At 39.8% G+C, this 19,614-nt stretch overlaps 1 protein-coding gene across 7 annotated transcripts in view; it reads right to left on the bottom strand.

Moving 5' to 3' along the window:
* Positions 1 to 19,614, bottom strand: part of CPED1 (cadherin like and PC-esterase domain containing 1) — a 322,851-nt gene that overhangs the window by 264,425 nt on the left and 38,812 nt on the right. The gene's annotated exons all lie outside the window — the stretch shown is intronic.

Below are 19,614 nucleotides of genomic sequence, written 5' to 3'. Positions count from 1 at the left end.
TCTTTGCAATAGGAATGAAAACTGACCTTTTCTAGTCCTGTGGCCACTACTGAGTTTTCCAAATTTGCTGGCATATTGAGTATAGCACTTTAACAGCACCATCTTTTAGAAATGAAATAGCTCAGCTGGAATTCCATCACCTCCACTAGCTTCTTTCATAGTTATGCTTCCTAAGGCCCACTTGACTTCACGTTCCAGGATATCTGGCCCTAGGTGACAGCTAGGTGCTTCTCTTTGGGTGCATATAATTACCATTTAGAATAAATCATCTGTCCATATTTTTACCTTGATTTCACTATCTTCAAGCAAGCCAATCATGTCCAAAGACAGTGTAAATTCAGCTACTTGTTCCTACCTTTTAAAACGGTGTCACTGGGCTTGACTGCAAATAATTAAGCTTTGCATGTACCAAGGCTTTGCATGTTGACTCACAATTAATGGGCTTAGCATGTATATAAATTTTGGAGGGGCTTCTCACCAAGGTAGAAGATTGATTTGGGGTCCCATGGAGGCAAATGGGAAACAGTTTGGCCATTAAATACTTAAAAGGGCAAATAGGCAGGATATCTTTGTGCTTCTGGAAGAAAGACTGAAAATCTGTAATAAAGAATGACCTACGACACTAGTTTTCAACAAGTGGTCCTGGACAGCACATTAGCATTACCTGGCAACTTATTATTTCTCAACTCACCTCCACATTCTTACTGAATCAGATCAACTGAGAGTAGGGCCCAGCAATCTGTGATTTACCAAACCTGCCAGACAATTCTGATACACACAAAATTTGAGAATCATAGTTCTAGCAAATCAGCAGATATTATGGTCAAGTTTTGCCAAAAGTACATTCCTTAAACATTCAGGCAAAGAGTCTCTTTACCTTCTGGTAAGTATAAAATACAGAGTGAACAATTAGAGAGTCAAGGCAGGCTAAGAGACATCTTTGCCCTCTATGCCCTTTAATCACTTGTTTGGTCACTCTGATAACAAGATGGAATGCTAAGTGGATTTTTTAAATTCCTAAAGTTCCCGGCTCTAAATAGATCATTTTGTTGCACAGATCATGAGATTCACATATGATTTTCATATTTTTCCTTGGTGAAAGAGCTGGAAAGAGTTATTATTATTATTAAAGGTTATTATTAACTTATTAGCAGAATTCATCTTTCTTTGGAAATATAGACATCACTGACTTGACCCCTCTGATACAAGGTTACAGGAAACTTTCACTAGAGGTGGTGGGCCTGTGAGCTCTGTTCTTCAGTTGATAGACACAGCCCAAAGCACATTTCATTTAGCTCTACAACAGTTATTTCCTATAAAGCACTCACTATTTTTTCTCTAAACTTCAAAGAAGCAAATGATGCTTGAATACCTGAAATATTCAGCTCTGTTATTAATATATTTATAGGTTTATTTTTTCAATGGCTTATTCATTTGATTGTGTACCGACTAGGTATACACAAGACACTGTCCTAGGTACAGTATAATGAATAAACAGATGAATAAAATACTCCCTGTTTTACAAGAAGTTTATCGTATAGAAGGGGAGATGAGATTAACAGACAAAAATAATTAAAAAATAAAACACAAGTATAATCTAGGCATCAGAGGTGTAGGAATATCGAGTGATGAGGCCTTAGTTAACTTGTTTACCATTTTAATTTTGAGAGGAATTTATGGGTTAATTTTGGAGAAGGAAATGGCAACCCACTCCAGTGTTCTTGCCTGGAGAATCCCATAGACAGAGGAGCCTGGCAGGCTATGGTCCATGGGGTTGCAAAGAGTCGGATACAAAACTGAGCAAATGACACCATGGGTGAATTTAGATATTCATTTGGATTTTAAGAAATGATGGAAAGGAGGAAATTCTAGGAGACAAGTCTAAATAACACTGCAAAGTAGAAAGCTTTGCAATGGGATCAGGCAGAGGTGAGTAGGTTAATCAAAGTGGTTCTCCATCCCACCCATACATTAATATAACCTTAAAGTGAAAGTCACTCAGTCATGTCTGACTCTTTGCAACCCCATGGTCTATACAGTCTATGGAATTCTCTAGGCCAGAATACTGGAGTGGGTAGACTTTCCCTTCTCCAGGGGATCTTCCCAACCCAGGGATCAAACCCAGGTCTCCCGCATTTCAAGCAGATTCTTTACAAGCTGAGCCGCAAGGGAAGCTCAAGAATACTGGAGCGGGTAGCCTATCCCCTCTCCAGGGGATCTTCCCTGGGATGCTTTAAAAAAAACCTGATGCCTGATATCCAGAGAAAACTATAATTCAAAAAAGATACATGCACCCCTGTGTTCACTGCAGTGCTGTTTGCAACAGCCAAGATATGGAAACCGCGTGAATGTCCATCAGCAGATGAATGGATGAAGAAGTGGTACATATAGACAGTGGAATACTACTCAGCCACAAAAAAGAATAAAATCATGTCATTTGGAGCAACATGGATGGACCTAGAGATTAGTATACTAAGTGAAGTAAGTCAGAAAGACAAATATCATATGATATCACTTATATGCATAATGTAAAATATGACACATATGAACTTATCTACAAAGTAGAAATATACTCACACATAAGACAACAGACTTCAGGTGCAGGTTTCGGGGGCAGGGAGGGATGGATTGGGAGTTTGAGATTAGCAGATATAAACTACTATAAAAGGAATAGATAAACAACAAGGTCTTACTGTATAGCACAGGGAACTATATTCAATATCCTGTGATAAACTCTAATGGAAAAAGAATAACAAAGTATGTATACATAACTGAATCACTGCTGCACAGTAGAGATTAACACAACATTGTAAATCAACTGTGCTTCAGTAAAATAAATTTTTAAAAAAGAACTCAGGTAAAATAAGAACTTTAGGCCTATAAAGTTAAGATTTTCTTTTTAAAGTGACGTCCAAATCCAACTCTCTGACCCCGCAATTCTGACAAAATTTTTTAAGTGGGGCCTGGGCATTGGCTTCTTTAATTTCTATATTTCCTAGGTAATTCAAGTGTAGGAACAATCCTGAGAGCCATGCTATTGCAGGGGTATGGAGGTATCCAACTCCATGGCATGGGAAGTGCAGAATGCTGGGCTAAGAAATTTGCATTCTGCTTCAGTTCAGTCGCTCAGTCGTGTCCGACTCTTTGCAACTCCATGAAGCGCAGCACGCCAGGCCTCCCTGTCCATCACCAACTCCCAGAGTTTACTCAAACTCATGTCCATCAAGTCGGTGATGACATCCAGCCATCTCATCCTCTGTCGTCCCCTTCTCCTCCTGCCCCCAATCCCTCCCAGCATCAGGGTCTTTTTCAATGAGTCAACTCTTTGCATGAGGTGGTCAAAGTACTGGAGTTTCAGCTTTAGCATCATTCCTTCCAAAGAAATCCCAGGGCTGATCTCCTTCAGAATGGACTGGTTGGATCTCTTTGCAGTCCAAAGGACTCCCAAGAGTCTTATCCAACACCACAGTTCAAAAGCATCAATTCTTCGGCACTGAGCTTTCTTCACAGTCCAACTCTCACATCCATACATGACCACAGGAAAAACCATAGCCTTGACTAGACGGACCTTTGTTGGCAAAGTAATGTCTCTGCTTTTGAATATGCTATCTAGGTTGGTCATAACTTTCCTTCCAAGGAGTAAGCGTCTTTTAATTTCATGGCTGCAATCACCATCTGCAGTGATTTTGGAGCCCTAAAAAATAAAGTCTGACACTGTTTCCACTGTTTCCCCATCTATTTGCCATGATGTGACGGGACCAGATGCCATGATCTTCGTTTTCTGAATGTTGAGCTTTAAGCCAACCTTTTCACTCTCTTCTTTCACTTTCATCAAGAGGCTCTTTAGTTCCTCTTCACTTTCTGCCATAAGGGTGGTGTCTTCGGCATATCTGAGGTTATTGATATTTCTCCCAGCAATCTTGATTCCAGCCTGTGCTTCTTCCAGCCCAGAGTTTCTCATGATGTAGTCTGCATGTAAGTTAAATAAGCAGGGTGACAATATGCAGCCTTGACGTACTCCTTTTCCTATTTGGAACCGGTCTCTTGTTCTACGTCCAGTTCTAACTGTTGCTTCCTGACCTGCATTCTGCTTACTGCTGCTGCTGCTAAGTCGCTTCAGTCGTGTCCGACTCTGTGCGACCCCATAGACGGCAGCCCACCAGGCTCCTGTCCCTGGGATTCTCCAGGCAAGAACACTGGAGTGGGTTGCCATTTCCTTCTCCAATGCATGAAAGTGAAAAGTGAAAGTGAAGTCGCTCAGTCATGTCCAACTCTTAGCGACCCCATGGACGGCAGCCTACCAGGCTGCTCTGCCCATGGGGTTTTCCAGGCAAGAGTACTGGAATGGGTTGCAGACATAAAAATCACTGAACACTTCTCCAGAGGGAACTGACAGGAGCAGAGCTGTGCTTACGGAATATTAAACTGGTACTTGTGGGACTTCCCTGGTGGTATAGTGGTTAAGACTCTGCCTTCCAATGCAGGGGGTGTGGGTTCGAAATCTGGTCAGGGAACTAAGATCCCACATACTGCAGGGTGCATCCGAAAATGAAAATACATAAATAAATAAACCTTGTTAAAAAAATTGGGAATATTGGAGATCAAAATGAAATATTTAAAAAGTAAAACTAAACTAAACTAAACTGGCATCTGTGGTGAAGATGTATAGTATAAGGAAGAGACCAGCATCTGGGACAGTAATTGTTACTGTGATAGCACAAGAGAGGCACAGGAACTGTCAGGAGTGTGGAGTCATGGCTGAGAAGGCACACCACAGGGCGTGCTGTCTGTTGTGTGTTATGGTGAAGGAGAGAGAGGATCTGATGATAAGCTTTAGAGTCTACAAGGCTGAGGGCTCACAGTCAGCACTACTAGTTAGAAAAACATTCCCAGAGAATGGAAGCATCATGCATTATCCACTATTTATACATATCGAGGTCCTGGGACACACAAATGAAAACATCTATCAGGTACTAGGAAAATCAATGCTTTCTCAAGACTCTGCCTATAGGTGACAGATTAGGATTCAACATTATTTTTAGGTTATCCCCAGAGAAACTTTCTTGAGATATAAGTGACATCTAACATCATGTTAATTCAGGGTGTACAACATGATATTCTCTCTCTCTCTCTACATACATATATCTATTATATATATATATATATATCACATAGCATATATATGCTACGTGCTTAGTCACTTGAGTCATGTCCAACTCTTTGTAGTCCATGGATGGCAGCACGCCAAGCTCCTCTGTCCATAGGATTCTCCAGGCAAGAATACTGGAGTGGGTTGCCATGCCCTCCTCCAGGGGATCTTTCTGACCCAAGGAATCCTCCTGCATTGCAGGCAGATTCTTTATCACTGAGCCACTGGGGAAGTGTGTGTGTGTGTGGGGGGGGGTTGTGTGTGTGTGTGAACTGTGAACTTCCAGATGTCCAAGCTAGATTTAGAAAAAGCAGAGGAACCAGAGATCAAATTGCCAACATCTGTTAGATCATAGAAAAAGCAAGAGAATTCCAGAAAAGCATCTACTTATGCTTTATTGATTATGCCAAAGCCTTTGTCTGCGTGGATCACAATACACTGGGGAAAATTCTGAAAGGGATGGGAATACGAGACCACCTTACTTTCCTCCTGAGAAATCTATATGCAGGTCAAGAAGCAACAGTTAGAACCGGACGTGGAACAATAGACTGGTTCCAAATTGGGAAAGAAGTACGTTAAAGCTGTACATTGTCACCCTGCTTATATAACTTATATGCAGAGTATATCCCATGAAATGCATGGCTGGATGAAGCACAAGCTGGAATCAAGATTGCTGAGAGAAATAACCTCAGATATGCAGATGACACCACTCTTATGGCAGAAAGTGAAGAGGAACTAAAAGCCTCTTAATGAAAGTGAAAGAGGAGAGTGAAAAATCTGGCTTAAAACTCAACATTCAAAATTACTGCAGATGGTGATTGCAGCCATGAAATTAAAAGATGCTTGCTCCTTGGAAAAAAAGCTATAACCAATCTAGACAGCTTATTAAAAAGCAGATACATTACTTTGCCAACAAAGGTTCATGTATTCAAAGTTATGGCTTTTCCAGTAGTCATGTATGGATGTGAGAGTTGGACTATAAAGAAAGCTGAGCGCCAAAGAATTTATGCTTTTGAACTGTCGTGTTGGAGAAGACTCTTGAGAATCCCTTGGACTGCAAGGAAATCCAACCAGTCCATCATAAAGGAAATTAGTCCTAAATATTCATTGGAAGGACTGATGCTGAAGCTGAAACTAATACTTTGGCCACCTGATGAGAAGAACTGACTCATTGGAAAAGACCCTGATGCTGGGAAAGATTGAATTCAGGAGAAGGGGAGACAGAGGATGAGATGGTTGGATGGCATCACCGACTTGAAGGACATAAGTTTGAGCAAGCTCCAGGAGTTTGTGATGGACAGGGAAGCCTGGCGTTCTGCAGTCCATGGGTCACAAAGAGTTGGACACAACTGAGTGACTGAGCTTCCTGATATATATATATATATATATATATATAGTAGAAGTTGCTCAATTGTGTCCGACTCTTTGAAACCCCATGGACTGTACAGTCCATTGAAATTTCCAAGCCAGAATATTGGAGTGGGTAGCCATTCCCTTCTCCAGGGGATCTTCCCAACCCAGAGATGAAGCCCAGGTCTCCCACAATGTAGAAGGATTCTTTACCAGCTGAGCTACCAGGAAGCCATATATATGTATTTATAGTATATGTGTGTGCACACATGTGTGCATACTAAATAATAATAACCACAATAAATCTAGTTGAGATCTGTCCCCACACACAGAATTATACCTCTTTTTTTTTTTTTTTGGTAATGAGAACCTTTACAATATACTGTCTTAACAACTTTCAAATATACAATATAGTATTATTAACTATAGTCACCATGGCTTAGATGGTAAAGAAGCTGCCTGCAATGCAGGAGCCCTGGGTTCGAACCCTGGGTCAGGAATATCCTCTGAAGAAGTAATGGCAACCTATTCAGCATTCTTGCTTGGAGAATTCTATGGACAGAAGAGCCTGGTGGACTATAGTCTATCAGGTCGAAAAGAGTTCGACATCACTGAGTGACTAACATTACTACTACACTAACTACAGTTACCATGCTATATAATACATCTCCAGATTTTATTTATGACTGGAAGTTTGTCCCCTTTGACCACCAACCCCAGCCTCCAGCAGCTGCTAATTTGTTTCCCAGAAGCGATTTTTCAATCCATAGAGTAGAAACGTTTCTTTAGGGAGTATCAAGTCACGTGGAAAATAAGATGACTAGGGATAAACATATTGGAGAAAACTCTCATCTGGAAGAAGAACATAAAGAAGGATGGGACAGGAAGGTGGGAGAAGCAGGCAAGGCACAATTAAGGAAATTAAGAGATGGGAATACCAGACCACCTGACCTGCCTCTTGAGAAACCTGTATACAGGTCAGGAAGCAACAGTTAGAACTGAACATGAAAAAACAGACTGGTTCCAAATAGGAAAAGGAGTACGTCAAGGCTGTATATTGTCACCCTGCTTATTTAACTTATAAGCAGAGTACATCATGAGAAATGCTGGGCTGGAGGAAGCAGAAGCTGGAATCAAGATTGCTGGGAGAAATATCAATAACCTCAGATATGCCAAAGACACCACCCTTATGGCAGAAAGTGAGGAGGAACTAAAGAGCTTCTTGATGAAAGTGAAAGAGGAGAGTGAAAAGTTGGCTTAAAGCTCAACATTCAGAAAACTGAGATCATGACATCTGGTCCCATCACTTCATGTGAAATAGATGGGGAAACAGTGGCTGACTTTATTTTTCTGGGCTCCAAAATCATTGCAGATGGTGATTGCAGCCATGAAATTAAAAGATGCTTACTCCTTGGAAGGAAAGTTATGACCAATCTAGACAGCATATTAAAAAGCAGAGACATTACTTTGCCAGCAAATGTCCATCTAGTCAAGGCTATGGTTTTTCCAGTAGTCATGTATGGATGCGAGAGTTGGACTATAAAGAAAGCTGAGCACTGAAGAATTGATGCTTTTGAACTGTGGTGTTGGAGAAGACTCTTGAGAGATCCAACCAGTCCATTCTAAAGGAGATCAGTCCTGGGTGTTCATTGGAGGGACTGATGTTGAAGCTGAAACTCCAATACTTTGGCCACCTGATGCAGAGAGCTGACTCATTTGAAAAGACCCTGATGCTGGGAAAGATTGAGGGCAGGAGGAGAAGGGGACGACAGAGGATGAGATGGCTGGATGGCATCACTGACACAATGGACATGGGTTTGGGTGGACTCCAGGAGTTGGTGATGGACAGGGAGGCCTGGCTTGCTGTGGTTCATGGGGTCACAAAGAGTCGGACATGACTGAGTGACTGAACTGAACTGAACTGAACTGAAGAGAGAAAAGGATTTGTAAGAAAATGGTGGACCCTATAGCACCCATTCAGTACTAGGAAAAGTGTTTATTCCACTGGTTCATACATTTCACCAAGTTTGGGAAACTCTGCTAGAGTAAGATCAAGAAGATTAAGAAATTATCTCAGTGAATTTACATTCAAGTTTAGTTAATATTTTACTCGTGCTCAAATCTGCTCTTCTACCAAAAATATTGCAATCATAAATATAGTGGCTGGATTTGTAACAAAATGGAGTTTCTTGGCAAATTCTGAAAGGATAATTGGGGAAGGTAGGGTGTGGTGTGGTGCAAGTCTGATTATTGAGGATTAAATAGAGAGAGATTACCAAGAGGGGGAAAAAAAATCTCCTTTCCCTTGAGTCTTTGTTTCCCAAACTGTGGTTTTGACTTCTGCAAAGAGAAGCTGTTAACAGGAAGTAACTTTAGCTAAAAATAAGATAGAAACCATACAGGATATCCAGAGGGAAACCGTAATTAAAGAGGAAGTGACTTGGGATGTTTCAACAATATTTATAACAATGAGAGTAGAAAGTAAAAGTGATATAAGGTCCTCTGCTTATTTTTTGAGTTGGTTTCTTCAATGTTGAGTTTCATGAGTTATGTGTATATTTTGCATATTAATTCTTTATCAGATAAAAATTTTCCAAATTTTAAAAAAAAAAAATTGAGAGGCAGTCCTGAAAATCTGGTTAGATGCTCCCAAACTCCTACCAGTTTGAGGACAAGGTCTAAAATATTTCAAGCAGCTAAATCTGCTAATACAGTAGCATAGAACACACTATGTCTGAAGTCTCCAAATTCCACACACTGTCTCTTGAAAGGTCCCATATGAAGGAGTTTGTTTTCCTTCTTGGAGTCTTTCTCCATCTAAATATGATACGAATATTTGTTTTTACAAATTCGATCTGTCATTTAAAGCACAGTTTAGTCTGTGGCAAAATCAAACAAAAAAGTCTAGATTTTCAAACAAACAAAAAATCCCCCAGTATTTTCAACTCTAAAGAAATATAAAGAGAACAAGGACCTGTAACAAATTACCTGATAAAAGTTCCATGCTGCATCTTTTTAAAAAAGTAGAAGCAGAACAAAGTGCGTTTAAAGTCACAGTACAAAGGATCTTCAAAGCGGCATTAAACATTTCCCAGCTATGGAAAACTCAAATACTCAATCTGGTTTCTATGAAACTTAAAAAGATCAAACAATTAGAAAGAAAATAAGCTTGAAGGAGAAATGCTAGGGATTTCAGTAAACATCTGGTTACCATTTTCAATTGAAAGAACTAACCCACTTAAGGAAGTAGTTTAGTTTCTTTGGAGTAAAAATGAGACAGTGGCTTTTTGTTCCCTTTGCACAGTGGAGGGTAAAGGAAACATCAGAGTGGGGAGATCACTCATAACTCAGCTTCTATAAATAAGAAAGTTTTTTTTTTTTTTTTTCCAAAACTAAAGTAAATTGAACTCGGATCCCTGTAGTATAAACAATTCAACCAAGTTAAGGTTAAATAAACATTCCTTGAGTGCTCCCCTGCCAATTAAGGAACACATTCTGTTTGGGAGTAAATACATCAGTAATTCTATGAGTGATGAGGAAAATAACAATAAACCCAAACACACAATTACTATGTGTCATGATCCAATAAAATAGAACGGTGCAGCCCTATGCCATTTCTTTGATTCAGTTTCTTTTCTTTCCTAGTTTGATTAACTCAGGGCACAGAAGCGCTTCTGATACCGTCCAAAACCTATTACTTGCCTAATAAAAAACGTATGTCAAGTGCGTTCCAGGCAAAATACCGACAAAGCGAAACACTGTGCCTTTCAAATGTGACCTTTCCTCTTCTGTCTTCCTGCTGAACAGTCCTAGTGCATATTAAACTCAGGAAGGCAGCAGGGGTGCTGGTATGGGGCTGGAGGGGAAAAGGAATGAGTTCGTTAGGCTCTCAAATTGTAAAGCAGAAGAAGCATCTGCTATCAACCTGCACCCACAGCCTCAAGGGACCACTTCCAGTTCGGCCTTCGGGTGCACGTTTCTTCGCTCCATCTTAGCTTCCTGTTCCTCTCTTCTGCCAGAGGACAGGAGACTAAAGGCAAAGACTAAAGAAAAGGAATTCTAGAATAATAGAGGTTTAAAATCTTGTCTTGACTTGTGGACACAGCGGGAAGGAGAGGGTCGAAGAGAATAGCATTCCAGGGAATGATCGAATAGGGATAATCTAGAATAGGGAAGAATCGAGACAGTAGCATTGAAATATATACACTACTGCAGTGTGTAAGATAGATGGCTAGTGAGAAGCTGCTGTATAGCACAGGAGCTCAGCTTGGTGCTCCGTGATGACCTAGAGGGGTGGGATGGGGGGTGGTGGGAGGGAGGCTCAACAGGGAGGGGATATATGTATACATATTACCTGATTCATGTTGTACAGCAGAAACTAACACAACATTGTAAACCAATTATACTCCAATTAAAAAAAAATATTGTCCTGCTTCCTCTGATTTTGTGTGTATGAGTGTTAGAGCTCATCCCCAAACTGCAGATTTGAAAAAGGCTTTGATGTTGATTTTATGTATTCTCCTGAGTGATAAAGCAAGCCCTCTGCAGCATTCCTGCTTTGCTCTTATTCCATCAAAACTTCCTACTCTTTGAGCTGGGCTATTCCATTGCTGGGTAAGTCTGATTGATACAATGTTCATCCTTCAACAGGTCCTGGGCCTTCTAGGATTACTACAAATAAATCCTGTACTCAAGCGACCCGTTAAACAGTGGGGATACAAAAATATTGGCCCAACTACTTGCAGGCCTCCCAGAAATGGTCTTTTCAATTGGAACAATCTATTTTCTTGTTCCTGCTACAGTTCTTGGTTTGTACTGCAACTGTAGAAATATGCCTCCTCAAGTATACATAAATAATTCTAAGCCAAAGATAAAATATACTCTGAGTCAGAGTCTCCCGAACTACATATTACTTAGACTCTACCCTGGGTGCAAGCTTAAAACTTTTGGAAAATATTTATTCTCTCTTAGGCCACTATTCATTCTATGAACTAAAACAATGATTTACTAAATAGTACCTGGATGCTAGGAAAGAGAAGAATTTGATGGTGACTTTCTTTTCCTTTAGAGACATACATGCTGTAAAAATCTTGGGTCATATGACGTTTTTCAAAGCAAGGGACTAGAAGTGAATGTTTCACACAATGCTAAGAACTCACCGACAGGACCTAAATGACATGATAGGGGTTTTCACCTTTAATGCTCTCTACAGTCATGAGCAGCAAAAGATATAAGCTTACTTTTCCATGTCCTTTACTGGAGAGCAGCTTTAGGTAACTCTGTGTGTTCCTGTGTTTTATGGAATATTAAACCTTCAATGAATCAGTTATCATCTCTAAGCAGATAGCCCGCACATCTACATCTCCTGCCTGACCTCCAGTCTCTGCTAAGTACATTTATGTGAAAATCTCAAGGCACCTGAGCCTGCACTTGTTTAGAACTAAACACACCTGCCCTTCCTGCAAAAACAACAGGTTGAGTAACACCACTAAACGTGTCAGAAGAGTCCTGAAATCCAAGGAAGGGGAAAACTGAAAAACAGACACAGGCATTAAAAACCTCAACAGTCTAGAATTGTTTGATGTATAAAGTATTAGCTTTATCTCCTACCACAGTTGCGGTTGCATTATTTTTGTTATATGAGCAGATTTGAGCATGAGTAGAATATCAATGTTCCTTTAAAGTTACATAAAAATGAAAGGCTGAAGAATTAAGTTTTAATGTGAAAGTCTAAGGTAGTTCACTATTTAAGGGGCTCAACTGTACTATTTCATCTTCATTTATTTATGTATTATAATAAATATTTATCGTGTGCCCCTATGTGGAGGGCATAGTTCTATGTGATGAGCTGAGCAGACAGGGTTCCTGATCTCAAAGAGTTGACAAATTTTTTTAGAAGTGAAGTTGTTTTTCTTAATGAAATGATTCAGGAGACCATGTGTCAGAATTTCAGGAGGGTTAACAACCCAGATCGTTCATGAAAAAATATTAAATTGGGAAGGGGACTTGAAAAGAATAGGACTTAATAGGGAGATTTTAATGCAAAATTTCCAGCAGCAGCAAGCACCCTTCTGCTACTGGTAAGTTGTGTCCGACTCTTTGCAACCCTATGGACTGTAGCCCACGAGGTTCCTCTGTCCATGGGATTTCCCAGTCAAGAATATTGGAGTGGGTTGCCATTTCCTTCTCCAGGGGATCTTCCTGACCAGGGATCGAACCCATGTCTCCTGCATTGCAGGCAGATTCTTTATCACTGAGCCATCAGGAAAGCCCACCCTTTAACATACCTCTTCACAAAGCAATCTTCATGATCTCCTTTCTGTATCTAGTTCCTGGCAGCAGTAGCAATATTATCTCCCATTTTTGGAGTGCCTACCACATGCCATTCTCAGAACAGTCTCAATCCATTTCAGAAGAGAAAAACGAGGGCTTTGAGAGGTTAACTTGCCCGGGGTAGTGTAACCATTAAAGATAACACTAGGGAGTCCAATCCACGTTCAGTCTCACTCCACAGCTTATTCTCTTTAATTACCACAGTCCACTACCCTCCCCAAGAAAGCAATTATTGTGGTTAGGCTCTTCTTATTTAATTGAAATCTCAACTTCCTTATGGCTTCTTTTTGAATACAAATAAACTAAAGAAAAATCTGAAATACATTTTCCATTACAAAAGTTAAGATTGATCTGCAGTACTTGTTTTTTTCCACACAACCAGCAGAAACAGCTTTTGGCAAGTAGCCATTATAAATAAACCTTCAAAATGAGACTAAATTTCAAATGATACATGGATGTGTTGGACATTTTTAAGAGTGCAGGTGAATGTAAATAAATTTATGGGAGGGAAGAAACTATGAAATTATAAACAGGGAAGGAAATGGGCTTTTCCCTTTTTAAATACATTTTCCACAACATTAAGTAGTAGTAACATCTCACTCTGCTAACTGTATCTTTAATAGTACATCCCAAGAACACAGCTGGGAAAATTACAGTGTCCTTCTTAGTGGGGGGAAAGCTGTAGCAATATTATTTAAAATATCATCTCTATAACACAATAGAGCAAATGTATCAGTACAAATATCAATAAATACTATTTATCACAGTATTAATCCTGTCCCTTCTTAGAGATGCTTTCATTATGTCATGCTGTCATGTCACACTCTCAGCTCACATCCACTTCGTCTGCAATCCAAATGCTGCTCTAGCCCTTGACCGTACATAACATCATCAACTTAATAATCCTTTTGAAAAAGTTGTTTTAAATGTACTATCTGGACATGTCAGAGATCAAGGGGAGGCACTACAGTGTCCCCTTCTTCCCAAGAGCAAAACCTCTCTCTACTCTTTCCCCTATTGCCAAGCTGTGTACTTGGCAGCTCAAACCAAAATTAAGCTCAAATTATGGTAGCTAAGAGGAATATCCAGTTTGAGCCCTACTTTTATATTTCCATCTTAGTAATCTTATTATTATATGTTTGACTATACACCATCAAATCCTTTTTGAATGAGGTTTGAGTTAAGTTAAAAACCTAATCTATCTCAGTCCTTGAGTTTAACCACCATGATGAGATCAAATGACATAGAATTAGTCTAGATCCACAGGTCAGCAAACATTTTCTGTAAAGGACTCAATAACAAATATTTTAGGCCTTAAGAGCCATATAGTCTTTGTTGCAACTACTTAGCGCTGCTGTTATAGTACAAAAACGGTCAAAGACAGTACAAAAACAAATGAGTGGCTGTGTTCCAATCAAACTTTGTTTATAGGCTTTGGGCCAGATTTGGCCAGTGGGCCATAGTTTGTCAACTCCTGGCAAGAAAATTTATATAGTCTTTCACTTTTTATAGTTCTTCAAAGACCATTCTGTATAAAAGCCCCAAGTTACAAAAATAAGAGCAATTTGAAATCATAAGACAATCAGTCTCCAATCCTGTAGCTTGGAGAGCAGTTGGCATTTGTTTTTCACATGGACTATACAACACAATTCAAAAGTGCAGGGTATACTCAAGAGTGGGCAGAAAATTGCTAAATATGCTCTACCCTTCAAATGTACATAAATAATTCTGATCCAATGATGAGGTACCTTTGAATCAGAGTCTCCTAGAAAACACCTTTATTGGATGTCACCATGGGAATAGGTTAAGAACTTTTGGGGGGAATACCTGCTCTCTTTTAGGCCACTATTCTTTTCCATGTACCAGAGCACTGATTTACTATATAGTGTCTAGATATTAGGAAAAGGAATAATTGGTTGGTCCTTCAATCTTTTCCTTTAGAGACATATATGCAGAGACCTCTATGGTCTTACAAATGCAGAAACAGAAGATATATTTTTCCAAAGTAGGAGGCTAAAGGACGATAAATGTGTATGTTTCATAGTCTGCTGTTTTGTAGGCATAAATCTGTAAAGACAATTGTCCTCTTACTGTCCTCAAAATCAGCTTAAAGTTGAAATACTTATAAACAGCTATACCAATAAATCTTCACTATTAATAGTTCAATGGCATATAGCAAGCACACTTTTGTATCATTTTATTACAAAATGAACTCTAAAGATAGCTATTTTTTGAACCAATAGTATATCCCTTAGGACAGTGTTCCTCAAACCAGGCTACACATCAGAATTATCTGTGCCTGTTTTTAACATACAAATTTCTGGGCCCCACTCCCAGACTACTGAATGAGAAATATTGGCTGGGCTTTACTTTGTTTCCTCCCAGAAGTCTGATGGGTGTGGACAAATTGATTAAATTCTCACCACATATTCTTGTGAAGTAATATCATTACTGCCTTTAGTTTAATATATAAACTATGATAAGACTCAGAGAACAAGGCCAAATAGATACAGATCTATTGTTGTTCTGGTTAGAATCACCAATATCTATTATATCACAGAATAGAATTAACCAGGGGAAAACATAATACCTATATTTGAATTTTCAACCTAAGACTGCTTACTTTTCCCTCCAGTTAATGTTTACTAAATTAGTAATTAAATATAAGATGAAGCCCAAATATTACTCTTTAAGAACATATTATTCTTTATAGTAGACTGTTGCCTGCCTGGACTAGCACTCTTTTAAATTTTTTCCTAATTTTTATCCATTTCTAGCCTTAAAGTTTTTTTTTTTTTTTTTAAGGGACCCTGAAAAAGGCCACCTGTGCTTCAAAGGATGGCACAAAAAAAGAGATCAGCAGAAATGATGGAGGAAAAGTCAAAACAGGACTAGAAAGCAGGTAGAATAAATGGGTAGAACAGGGAAAATGTGTTTTATATTTATTTTCTTAAGACCAAAAATATGTTTTATAAATGTGTCAACTCTGCACCTTGGTACTTAATAACATTTGTAGAAGTGCTTCTTTTGTTTTTAATATAATCTTTTCAAATCTCAGGTTAGCAAACAGCAAATGATGAAAAGAAAGATAAGGAGAATAGGTCTCCAGATCATTCTGAATTGCTTTCACTTCCACCAAGCTGCTTAGCATGGGGAGATAAAGTTTAAAGGGGCCAATTTAGGGTCCCACTCTCTGCCGCTGTACATGTAGTAAGACAAGCATAAGTTGAATATGTGAAACTAGAGCAAAATAAATTTTACACGAATTAAATCTCAAGAAAATATTTTTGACAGTAAGTGCTTCAATTCAAACAGTCTATAGATTAAATGTGTGGCCATGGAAAACAAGCTGCAATTTAAAAAGTGGCTTTTTTTCTATACGTTAGATAATCAGAAACATATTAGATGATGGTCACGGAGATTTTTTATCTCAGGTATTCGATGCATAGGCTTTCACAATGAAAACTACAAAATCAAATGGAGAACCAACAATATCCCTTACTTGTGAAATTGCTACCCTTTCTTGAGGCCTATCCAGGAATAATATCTTACCATATAAAGCAAAAGAATAGCAAGAAAGAAGCAGTGAGTGTTTTCAAAACTGAGGAAATGTAGGGAAAGCTAGCCAAATCAGTATTTACACTGACAAATTCCGGTGACACCATCTAGTTATCTTGTGCTACTGTGCCCAGCAGCTCCTCTGGCTGCCAGATTCTATTGCCTTCAGGCTTTCTTTGCACTTTCTTGGTATTTGGAAGCTGCAAAGTAATTCTCCTTTTTTTTTTTTTTTTTTTTTTTTATAAAACTGACCCAAAGGACATCAAGGGAGAGAAGAGACATATTCCTTGTTTTGCAGGTGGATACAATGGAAAATGAAGTTGAAAGCACAGATAACCTGTGTTATGCCCATATACAATGAGTAGCAGCACCGAGGGGGCAGAAAAAACGTGAATTTCGGACAATAGTGTTGTGTTATCAGGGTCAAGACCTTGCAGGAGTCCAGGACCACAGCTCATGTGGCACAAGGGTGGTGCTAATACAATCACCTTGTTCAGCGGTGGGCTAAAATAATTTATAGGATGAGAAGAAGACAAAGTGCTTTATATCTTTCCTTAAGATTGACAGCTATTCTGATCAGTGGTGTTCTGACAATATCATTTATGGATGTTTTAGAGCTTTCAGTTCAGTTCAGTCAGACTCTTTGTGACCCCATGGACTGCAGCACGTCAGGCTTCCTTGTCCATCACCAATTCCCAGAGCTTGCTCAAACTCATCTCCATCAAGCTGGTGATGCCATCCAACCATCTCATCTTCTGTCATCCCCTTCTCCTCCTGCCTTCAATCTTGCCCAGCAGCAGGGTCTTTTCCAATGAGTCAGTTCTTTGCATCAGGTGCCAAAGAACTTTAGACTCCAGATGAGTACTTCTTAGAACCAACCTCAATGAGGTTTGTAAACTTTGTGTCCAGCTGCTTCCATATTCCATGGCTTTCACCTTCCCTTTTGCTTTTCTTATTTGCTTCCAAAAGCTCAAGATTAACATATGTCTCCTGGGGGTAGAGGCCGGCAAATGGCATTCCTGAAGACTCATCCTAATGGACTGTATTCTGCACATTTTTAAGTCCTTTCTTTTCATCAAAGTAGATCTTTTGAGGCTTTTTCCCCTGGGAGCTTTGTTAGTGAACTAGCTTATAACTTTATCACCGACATTGTAAAAAAAAAAAGGTGGTAAAGGGTGATCATGGCTAAGTGTTCCCAGCCTCTTTCATGACCAACGTAAACTAGCATTTTAAAGAGCAAAAGTGAAAGTTGCTCAGTCTCAGTTGTGTCCAACTCTTTGTGACCCCATGGACTATACAGCCCATGGAATTCTCTAGGCAAAAATACTGGAGTGGGTAGCCTTTCCCTTCTCCAGGGGATCTTCCCAAAGCAGGGATCAAACCCAGGTCTCCCACACTGCAGGCAGATTCTTTACCAACCACAAGGGAAGCCCTTAAAGATCAAGGGGGGACCTAATTAAAAAGCATGTGCTATGAGGATGTCAGGATGGCTGACACAGAAATGACAAGTGAAAATTACTGTGGCACCGGGATCTATTTTCTCCCAGAAGAAAACACCATGGAGATCAGCAGTTGATTCAAATTGCTTTTCCTCTCCTCCCTTTTGATAAATAGGAAAACAAACACACACTGTGCCATCCTAAAGTGAAAACTCTGATTGGCCCACAGAGAATGAGTGCTCCACATTCTGGTAGCTGTAAAATGATCGATTAATGCAGGAAAAGACCCTGATGCTGGGAAAGACTGAAGGTAGGAAGGCAAGGGGATGACAGAGGATGAGTTGGTTGGAGGGCATCACTGACTCAACGGACATGAGTTTGAGCAAGCTCTGGGAGATAGTGAACAACAGGGAAGCCTGGTGTGCTGCAGTCCACAGGGTCACAGAGTCAGACATAACTTAGCGACTGAACAACAACAAAGGGGTCAAAGAGGAAGTGAGCAACATGGAGATGAAGAGGACGAGCACAGAAGTGAGATCTGGAATCTGGGGGGTTCAAATCCTGCCCTTCCATCACCACAGTTTAAGATACAAGGTGCATCCCTGAACTATTCTAAGCCTTGGGTTCCTCTTCTGCAAGTGGGGGAGGGATGAATATTTCTTTCTTAAATTTATTGGAGTATAGTTGCTTTATAATGTTGTGTTAGTTTCTGCTGTGCAGCAAAGTGAATCAGTGATACATATATCTATTCTTTTATAGAGTTCCTTCCCATTGAGGTCACCACAGAACATTTACTGGGTAGCTCGGCTGATAAAGAATTCACCTGCAATGCAGGAGACCCTGGTTCAATTCCTGGGTTGTGAAGATCCCCTGGAGAAGCGATAGGCTACTCACTTCACGTTCTTGGGCTTCCCTGCTGCCTCAGATGGTAAAGAATCAGCCTGCAATGCAGGAGACCTCGGTTTGATCCCTGAATCAGGAAGATCCCCCAGAAGGAGGGCATAGCAACCCACTCCAATATTCTTACCTGGAGAATCCCCATGGACCAAGGAGCCTGGCGGGTTACAGTCCATGGCGTCGAAAAGAGCTGGACATGACTGAGTGACTAAGCACGCACACAGAGCACCAAGTAGAGTTTCCTGTGCTATACAGTAGGTTCTCACTAGTTATCTATTTTATACGTAGTAGTGTATATATGTCAACCCCAATCTCCCAGTTAATTCCGCCCCCCTTACCCCTTGGTGTCCCTACATTTGTTCTCTATGTGTGTGTCTCTGTTTCCCCTTTGCAAATAAGTTCATCTACACCATCTTTCTAGATTCCACATACATGCGATATTATACTAATCTGTTTTTCTCTTTCTGACTTATTTAATTCTGTGTGACAGTCTCTAGCTCTATCCAGGTCTCTGCAAATAGCACCACTGTGTTCTGTTTTATGGCTAAGTAACATTCCATTGTATATATGCACCATATCTTCTTTATCCATGTCTCTGCTGATGGACATTTAAGTTGCTTCCATGTCTGGCTATTGTAAATAATGCTGAAATAAACATTGGGGTGCATGTATTTTTTCTTGGGGGTACTCAGAGGCTTTCAGTGAGGATTAAATGAGGCCATGAATACAGAATACAGTATGTCACATGGTTAGTCACTCAAGATCTGTCAGCTGTATTGTTACTGCCCTTTTTGACCCTCATCATCTACTCAACTTCCTTTTCAAATAACTTATTTAAGAACTTGTCTCTTATTTTTCACTTCAAATGATAGAAATAAAAAGTACTTG

This window comes from Bubalus bubalis, chromosome 8 (assembly GCF_019923935.1).
Source record: "Bubalus bubalis isolate 160015118507 breed Murrah chromosome 8, NDDB_SH_1, whole genome shotgun sequence".
NCBI lineage: Eukaryota > Metazoa > Chordata > Mammalia > Artiodactyla > Bovidae > Bubalus > Bubalus bubalis.
This window is presented reverse-complemented; position numbering and strand designations above follow the sequence as displayed.